Source organism: Spermophilus citellus (assembly GCF_964194105.1).
Source record: "Spermophilus citellus genome assembly, chromosome: 11".
NCBI lineage: Eukaryota > Metazoa > Chordata > Mammalia > Rodentia > Sciuridae > Spermophilus > Spermophilus citellus.
This window is the reverse complement of record NC_138192.1, coordinates 73,607,998-73,616,838: the sequence shown is the minus strand read 5'-3', so window position 1 is coordinate 73,616,838 and position 8,841 is coordinate 73,607,998.

Genomic DNA, 8,841 nt, shown 5'->3' with positions numbered 1-8,841 from the left:
CCTAGGCTGAAGTAACTCCATTTTGAAAATTAGCACTTGCCCACCCAGGCATGACCTTAGGCCGACCCCTGAAAGAGTCCCTAACAATCACAGAACCAGACAGATTATTCTTTAACTACTCCATTGTATTTGACTATATAGTTAAGAAGTTTTTCCCAGCAGTTTGCTGTGCCTTGGAGAAAGTAGCCTGGCAAATATTCTCTGTCAGTAAACCTTTGCTTGAACTCAGAGAGTGTCTCCCATGGATATTTGTGCCACCTACCCTAACGCTACTGATTATTGTTTATGCTAGAGGCATTCCCTATTAGTGTACCTTTTCCAAAATTTTAGTCATTTACTTCCCCCCACCCCAGGTTCTGGGGAGTGAACCCAGAAGCGCTCTACCACTGAGCTATCACACCAGCCCTTTATTTTTATTTTGAAACAGAGTTTCACCGAGTTGCTGAGGCTGGCGTGCAATTTGCAATCCTCCTACCTCGGCCAACCGATTTGCTGATATAACAGGCATGATTTACCGCTCTCTGCTAGTCATTTAATTTAAAGCAGTTATCCCCTTTCCTGTGGTGAGACCATCTTTTATTTTTTTCCTCAATTTTCTTGAAAATATTTAATGCCATTGGTGAAAAATCCTGTCAAATTATTTCAGGGATTTTCAGTGATCCCAAACAGATCAAATATTATTTATTTGGGAAAAAATGCAGTCATAGATTGAATAAGGACATTACATTGGGCCAAAGGCGGGATATTTAATAGCATTGTGCTCAGGTAGTTTAATTTCAGATGAATTAGATTCTCTTTTACTCACTCTATATTTTTCTAGCCCCTACTTTGTGCTAACCACAATTGAAATCTCAATTATCCTTTAGACCAAATCAGTGAGAATATAGGTATTTAACAGAACTAATCATATGAGCGTCAGGGTATTCCCATTCATCCATTGAGCAAATTATTATCTTTTGTGTTTAAGGAAAAAGAAAATGAAGACTTTATTGATAAATATGTTATGATACAATTGAGTAATGGCTTGTCAGGGAATAAAAACTCAGGCAAAATCACCATCTCTGTCCACCCAGGGCCTCTAGCTCTCAGCCTCTACCTTCTTGCTGCATACTCTGGAGGATGAGGACTTCGTGGGCAGCCTCTGTCTCCATGGCCCGAGGTATGAGGACTGCCTTGGACCTGTCACCCTTAGGAGGAGCAGCTGCTGCTTTCGTTCTTGGCTTCTCTCCAGCCCCCTGGCAAGCTCTCTCTTTAGGGGCCTTGGCAGCCATCTTCCTTTTGGTTGGGGAAACAACTCCATTCTTGACCTGCTTAGTTACAGGTTTTGAAATCTCATTCTTCATTTTTGACTTCCCACGGGCCTCTGTATCTACTTGCCTACTACTCTTGCCTTTCTTTTTTTTCTATGTTTTTTTTTTTAAAGAGAGAGTGAGAGAGGAGAGAGAGAGAAAGAGAGAGAAGAGAGAGAATTTTTAATATTTATTTTTTAGTTCTCAGCGGACACAACATCTTTGTTGGTATGTGGTGCTGAGGATCGAACCCGGGCCACATGCATGCCAGGCGAGCGCGCTACCGCTTGAGCCACATCCCCAGCCCCCTCTTGCCTTTCTTTGACCTTTAACTTTTCACTGATCCATTGGCACAGGAAGGGGACTGAGTGGCCTCTCTTGAGGACCTTTTGGTTGGCAGCAGCTGGTCTGGGAGGAGCCTTCCTCCCCTCACCCAGCATTTTTGCTGCCTTCTCTACCTTGCCAGAGCTGGCAGGTTCCTTCTGTGCCTTGCTTGGTTTCTTGAGCCTTTCCCAGGAGCTTTCCTGGCTCTCCTGGGGGCCTTCAGGGTGGGTGTCTTCCCAGGCCAGATTTTCCTCTTGTGCTTGGGAACTAATTTGAAGAGACAGTGGCCCCTTTGCCCCTGGAGTTAACAGGCCTGGTGAGCAATCCTCTTCACCAGCAGTTGCCAGGACCTGCTTGAGCAGGTACTTGTAGTGAAAGACATCCACTGTGGGGTATTGTGCAGGGTGTAGAGCTTGATGGCTGCCACCAACATGCCCTGGGGCTACTCCCAGCCTGCAGTGCCTCCAGCCCCTTGAGGACCTGGTTATGGCTCAAGCCTGCCTTTTCAGTCCAGAGGACCCCTTAGGGGTGCTAGAGGGAACAGAGATATCAGTGGTGACTCATCTGGGAGCCACCAGACAGATGCAACAGCCAAGCCTCTTCCCCAGGAGTGAGCAAGCAAATTGTTGGTTACATATCTATTAATGTCTGGTAGGGGGCCTGACACTGGGAGTCGGTGGGGGGGGGAGATTGCCTAGAGACAGTCACCTAAACAAACATAACTCTTTCATGCTCCACAAAGACTACAAAGAAATGCAGGTACAGTTTGTAAACAAATAATACTTAGGAACATTTAGTGTCTTATCAGGTCACTGGTCCTTTGCTCTCCCTCTCTTTCTTGTCTTGGTCTCCAGGAGACCACCTTTTGGGACAATAGCTGGCTGGTAGCATACCAGGAAACTCAACCTACCAGTTAAAGCACCTAGGAAAAGACTCTTATGCTGCTAGACATCTCTCTCATAGCATAAGTTTGTAGGTCAATATACCAAAAGTATCTCAGTATACATTTATTTATTTATTTTTATTTTTAAATTTTTTTTATTTATTTACTTTTTTAATAACAGATGTCCTGAACTATGAGAGAGAGAGAGAGAGAGAGAGAGAGAGAGAGAGAGAGAGAGGGAGGGAGGGAGGGAGGGAGGGAGGGAGGGAGAGTTTTAATATTTGTTTATTTTTTAGTTTTCGGCAGACACAACATCTTTGTTTGTATGTGGTGCTGAGGATTGAACCCGGGCCGCACCGAAATACCGCTTGAGCCACATCCCCAGCCCCTCAGTATACATTTAGAACAATCATTTTAGAGGACACTTTGATAAAATCTGCTAATATATAAGATGTGCATTGTGGATGGCTAGCAAGTCCACTCTTCAGAATATATTTTGGGGAAATTTCTAAACTCTGAACAAGAAAACATATTCAAAAATATTTATTGCAGCATGATGTGTAAACCCAAGCAACTGAAAATCAACTAAATATCTACTCCAAAAGAATGGGTAACTAAATTGTGGCATAAACAATGCAATATTATACTAGATCTGCATGCATTGAGGTTGATGAAATTCACATGTAATATGCTGAGAAAAAAAAAAGTAGCACTCTTGTCACTATGGCAATGAAAAATCCCATCCACATTTCCAAACACTAAGTGATTACTGCCCTCTGTCTTATATTAAGGACAATTAATCTAGAGTAATTGTATTATTTTATTTTGGACATTTACTTTGAAATAATAGACATCTAGGGAGAGATGCCAGTAAACAGTTAATCTTTGAGTTTGGAATGAAAGGCAGAAATCAGGGTTGGAGACACAAATTATGGAGTTATTAGTATATAGATAATATTTATTTATTTATTTATTTTTATTTTTATTTTTTTTTTAAAGAGAGAGTGAGAGAGAGAGAATTTTTAATATTTATTTTTTAGTTCTCGGTGGACACAACATCTTTGTTGGTATGTGGTGCTGAGGATCGAACCCGGGCCGCACGCATGCCAGGCGAGCGCGCTACCGCTTGAGCCACATCCCCAGCCCTCATATAGCTATTTTGATAAACAAAAGTTAAAATTAATATTAAGGCTAAAAACTGCATGTTAAAAACTAGAATTCCCAGGGTTGGGAGTGTAGCTCAGTGGTAGTGTTCACCTAGCATGCATAAGACTCTGGGTTTGATCCTCAATAGCACAAAAAAGGAAAAAAAGACAAAGTCATATTTCCAGTGTATCAGTATATTACATATCTAGAACCAAATGGTATTTTAAAATTCCTGCAACTGTAATTCTACAGAATTTGTTTGATTTATGTTCCAGACCATGCAAATTTGACATTATTAAAAAGTAGTCACAGATGTGTAGAGTTGAAGGGGAAAAAAATCACATCTCATCTCCAAGCAGTTTTCTAAGCAACCAATTAAAAAAAAACTTTCTAGAGGAATTCTAACTATTTTAATAGAAATACTGAATTATTGTAAAGGGGCTCCTTTGAATTAAAAGCCCTAAATTGTTTTTTTCTTCCATATTTCCTGGTTTCCATCTCAGCTATCTCATGCTGACAGTGGAAGCTGAGAATCTGTCCCCAAATCCCTGGCGGGCAATCACAAAGGTTGAAAAACCGGAATTTTAACATAATTCTGGTAAACACAGCCTGGCTGTATTTACATACATATATTTCCTGACTTTTGTTTCTATAAATTGTAACATTTCTTTAGGTTGCATGAAGACAGATTAGTTGACTTCCCAGTTCTGGCCAAACTGTGATTAAATTCATTTTTCCTTTTTACATTGTTGTTCTCTTATTTCTGATGTAGTTAGGCAACCAAATCCACTTAGTCCAAACCCCAGCAATCTCTGGCCTGGGCCCTGGTAACATTATCTTTATATCCTCTTTGTAGAAAATCTTTAAAATTTATTGTGTATGAAGAAAGATCAACGACTATACTGAACAAAATGTAGAAAAATATAGCAAGGTGTGGTGGCGCATGCATGTAATTTACTGGCCTGGGAGACTGAGGCAGGAGGATCACAAATTCAAAGTCAGCCTCAGCAATTTAGTGAGGCACTAAGCAGTTTAGCAAGACCCTGTCTCAAAATAAAAAAGATGTTTCTGGCAATTAATCAACTGTGTTGTTCAGTAGTGGATCTAGAGCATACTGGAGATCCTAGGTTCAGCCCTCAGCATAAAAAAGGGGGAGAGGGACTTTTTTCTGGATTTTGTGTTGTTGTGTGGTATTTATCTTTATTGTGACTTATTCATCTATCATATTCATTTCCCTAATTTTGTGCTTTTAATTTGGCATTATTTTCCTCAAAAAGAACCCCCCAAGGCCGGGTGCTGTGGCCCATGCCTGTCATCCCAGCAGCTTGGGAGGCTGAGACAGGAGAATTACAAAGCCAGCCCCAGCAACTCAGCCAGGCGCTAAGCAACTTAGAGAGACCATGTCTCTAAATAAAATACAAAAAGATCTGAGGATGTGGCTTAGTGTTTAATTAAGGGCCTCTGGGTTCAAAATCCAGTACCAAAACAAACAAACAAAAAGCCCGAAATTGTAGTTAGCATCATGCCCCACAAATTCTGATATTAATCTGTTCAGAATACATACTACAGAAACAGGCACGACAATAATGACAAGGCAATGAAATTAGAACATAAATGAAGCTTCTTCTCTAAGAGGGATCATATATTTTAGGAGTTTAGGAACCCATTAAAGAAGGAGGGGGGGGGAAAACAAAAGCGGCTGAGATGGGTAAGTGGTAGGGTGGAGGAAATGCTGGCCCAAACAACTTTGTCAGCACAGGGTAGAAAATCATTCCAGAAGCATATTTTCTTGAGAAATTCGCTATGATACAGCGGACGCCCCAGAAGCAGTAGGGATACTGGAGCAGAGTAGGAAGACCTGGGAAATCGGCTCTAACATGCCAAAACCATACTTTGACGACAGCGCCTCCTACTGGGAGGAGTGCTTTAATTCGCACCTGTGGAGCCTAACTGACTACTAGAAAAGTTCCTGAAGAAATAATTCAACCTTCGTAATCAAAGCACACAAACGCAGCATTAATTACTTGAAAGAGTCATGAGGAATTCTGAGACAATCTCAAGGGCCCTAAAGGAAAGAAAATCAGATGAAACATTGTAAAGATATTGCTAATAAATTATTCATAGGTTTTGGAAAGATTTCCCAAAGGAACATCTGAGAAGCCTGCAAAAATTTTTTAAAAGATCTTAAAATTTTATTTTATTTTTATTATGGAAAATTTTAAGCTTACGTCAGAAGTAAAAAGTATGATATAAATAATATAAGCCCCTGAATATCTATTATCCAGCTTCCACATTCATCAGCAAATTACGTCTTTTTTTTGTCAGTGGATCTTTTTTTAATTTATTTATATGCGGTGCTGATGCACATGTTAGACAAGCGCTCTGCCACTGAACCAACCCCAGCCTCTTAAAGCCTTGCTTTATCTGCATGTTACACACTTTCCCAGAGCCCTCAGGGGATTATTTTTGAGCAAATGGCTGCATTTTTATTTAATCTGTTAAATTTTGTGTGTGTATGAAACCCCCAGGCTTTTCATACATAGCACCGTTGATGTGGCTCTTAAATTTCCTCTAGTCTATTGAATCTTTTGTTTTTCTTCCATTTATTTCTTGATGAAATTGAGCCATTTTTTCCTATAGAATTTGTTACATTCTATATTTTGCCGATTGTATCATGAATGTTATTTAACCTGTTCCTCAGTCCTCTGTATTTCATATAACCTGAAAATTAGATCTAGAAGGTTGATAAGATTTACACGAAATATTTTGGGAGGGATACTTCATAAGTTGTACTGTGTTTTTATTGCATCACATCAGCTGGCACATAATGACTGTCTCTTTGAAATATTAAAATTAGCGAGTTCAAGTGCCAGCCTGGGAGATCACGTGCTTATCAACTGTGCAAGGCCTTGGGTTCAATCCCCAGCACTAAAAAATGAATAAATATTGTCATCCTGATCCATCATTGTAAGTTCCCCAATATCCTCTTACTTAATGATTTAGCTATTAATAATCAATGCCTTTCATTAAGTGGGAAAATGGTGATAGCATATAATTCTTTCTACATTAATTAGGTAGAATTCTGTTTTTCATTTTTTTTTAAGTTGCCAGGTATGCACATCTTTTGGTGCACATGTGTAATACCAGCTATTTGGGAAGCTAAGGCAGATAGATTACAGCCTGAGCCAGCCTAGGCAACTTAGTGAGACCCTGCCTCAAAATAAAAAGGGCTGGAGCTAGAGCTCAGGGGTACAGAGTCCCTGAGATCAGTCCCTACTACAGAAAAAAAGTATGTTTACCACTTCATGGTTTGTTCTCCTTGATGTACATACAGGAAAGAGAAGATGACTGCTTGAATTTTTTTCTTTTTCCTTTTTTTTAAAATATCTTTATTTCATTTTTATGTGGTTCTGGGGATTGAACCCAGTGCCTCACGCATGCTAGACAAGCACTCTATCTCTGAGCCACAACCTCAGCTCCTTGAATTTTTTTCTTATATTAATTTTCAGAATAATGAGTTGGTTTCTTAATATTCTTTTAGAATAACCAATTAATTTGGCTGCAGGTCAACATTACTGATGATGGCTCTAATTAGCACCATCTGAGAAAGAAACTGGTCTCTGAATCTCTGAACTGGTAAGTTCTATTATATAGGCTGGGCCTCTCAGCCACTGGAATAGGGCACAGTCTCTCATACACTATTCCAACAATTTATTTAATTTTGAAAAACATCAAAATGAATCATCATTTATAGATGATAAATCCCAAGTGAACACTCTTTTGGGAAATCTAAAATTTTTTGAGAAGTCCATAAGATATCCATGGTTTTAGTAATATATCTATATCTGCAATGAGAGATCAAGTCACACTGGAAATGTTCAAGGTCCAATTAGGGAATTTTGAGTACCAGTAGCCAGAACCTCAGAATGAATAATTGGAACTGATATTTCTGGGGAATTTTTTTTTTTAAATTGGGAGAACAAAAAGTTCAATACTTTATGGTAATAGGGGAAGCTAAACAGTTATTTTCTAGAATGCCTTTCCTAAAGTATCTAGTTGAAATTCAGAAGAGGCCTCACCTGCACCTATAGCTGGTTACTGATATCTTCAAAAAGAACTTAATAATTGAAAAGAGTCAAGCTGGCTTATGTCAGTTTGCACAGGATCTCATGTAAAATGAGGAAAGAGAAATGTCCACCAGATTTGGCAACATAAAAGTCATAGGTGACTTGATAATTGTTTCAGTGATGTGACAGGGATGGAAATCCTGGAATAGGTTGAAGAGGGAGAAAGGACTGAAAAGAGAGAAGGGTTGGTAATTCTTTGGTGAAATTTTTCTTTAAAAGAGAGTAAATGAATGGAATTCTCCTGGAAGCAGTTGTAAAATCAATTGAGGATTTTTTAAATGATAGACTTTTTAAAAGATGATAATTTAAGAACCATAAGGTCCATATAATAAAGGGAGAAATTAGACATCCATGAGAGAGGGAACAACTACAAGATCATTGTCCTCTAGAAAGTAAGGGAATATAGGCTTCAGAGCATGAAAAAATCTGGCCTTAGAGAGAGCAGTGATGTCTGTATTGTAGTATGTGGAAAGGCAGGAGACACTGAGCAGGGGTAGAAAGATTTGGTGGTTAGAATATAGTCATATTTAGTTGTTTATGTTTTTTTTGGTAAAGTGTGTGAGAGAGGGGCCAGAAGAGGGAGGGTTGACTTTTCTTTCTTTTTCTTTCTTTTTTTTTAGTTGTAGATGGACACAATAACTTTATTTATTTATTTTTGTAGTGCAGAGGATTGAACCTACTGCCTCACACATGCTAGGCAAGTGCTTTTACTAGTGTTGACATTTTTAGGGTTAAAAAAGGAAAGATTATAAATAGTTGACTCAGAGAATGAATATTAATTTTACTGGGGAAACCTTTGGTGGATAGTGGAACAGATAAGTAGAGTGTTTCAACCTGTGGTCATAAATTTAAGGCACTATTCCTAGTGTTTAGCTATTCTGCTGTAGACCAGAGAGACATGGAGATATGCAGCAAAGCAGGTGAATATGCTTTTCAAAATGATAGACCAGGAAATCATCAATGGATAAGGGAGAGAATGAAGACAGGATAGACACGATAGACAGTCTATAAAACAAAGTGGTGAGCTCAGTGGATCGGAGCCCACAGGATAATGGATAGAGACCATAGAGAT